The following is a 720-nucleotide window of genomic DNA, read 5'->3' as shown; positions in this document are numbered from 1 at the left end:
TCGACAATTGCACAAATGCACTTTTCACTGGTATAGAACTCACGGGTAGACTTCCCTACAGGGTGGTCTGGTCCGTATAAACACCAATAAACACATTTTAATTGAAAGAATTAGAATTTTAGAAATTGTGCGATTGTGACAGACGCCGATGAAGCACACAAGATGGCTGCTCAAGTCACATTTTGTCAAATATCACACGATTTAGTTGTTTTCTCGTCAAATGCTGACCAGACCACCCTGTACACCACTGTCACACTATCGTAGAAAACCGATTTTTGTTAATTTATCACTTGTGGAAGGCGTAAGTTGGATTCTACGATTTGACGCGTCCAGGCTCAGGAATATACACTGGTATAGTTCAAGGATTCTCCACTAGCGGCGCTTATGGTATTTGTCAGTCACTTTGGCCATGTTACCACCGAGCATCGATAAAACAGAGGGAAGTCGGTATATGTAACCTCGCAACACGTGCTGGATCGTATCAATTGTTTTGTTACGCTGTTGCCATTCGACAATTCTGCCCATCAGGAGAACGATGGAATACCTACGACTTGTGGCGAGATTTCGAGTCTCGCCGAACATAGGAACAGAATGGTGCGACTAAAAGAGATTCAAGAATGAAGCAATACTTACGTACTAATGTGTGCAACGATAAACCTTTTCTATTTGTACTTGCAATGATGCTAATTTTTTTTATTACATACGAAATACTTGAAATGG

Source organism: Dufourea novaeangliae, unplaced genomic scaffold (genome assembly GCF_001272555.1).
Source record: "Dufourea novaeangliae isolate 0120121106 unplaced genomic scaffold, ASM127255v1 scaffold72, whole genome shotgun sequence".
NCBI lineage: Eukaryota > Metazoa > Arthropoda > Insecta > Hymenoptera > Halictidae > Dufourea > Dufourea novaeangliae.
The sequence above is the reverse complement of the archived record's forward strand: the minus strand, read 5'-3'. Positions refer to the sequence as shown.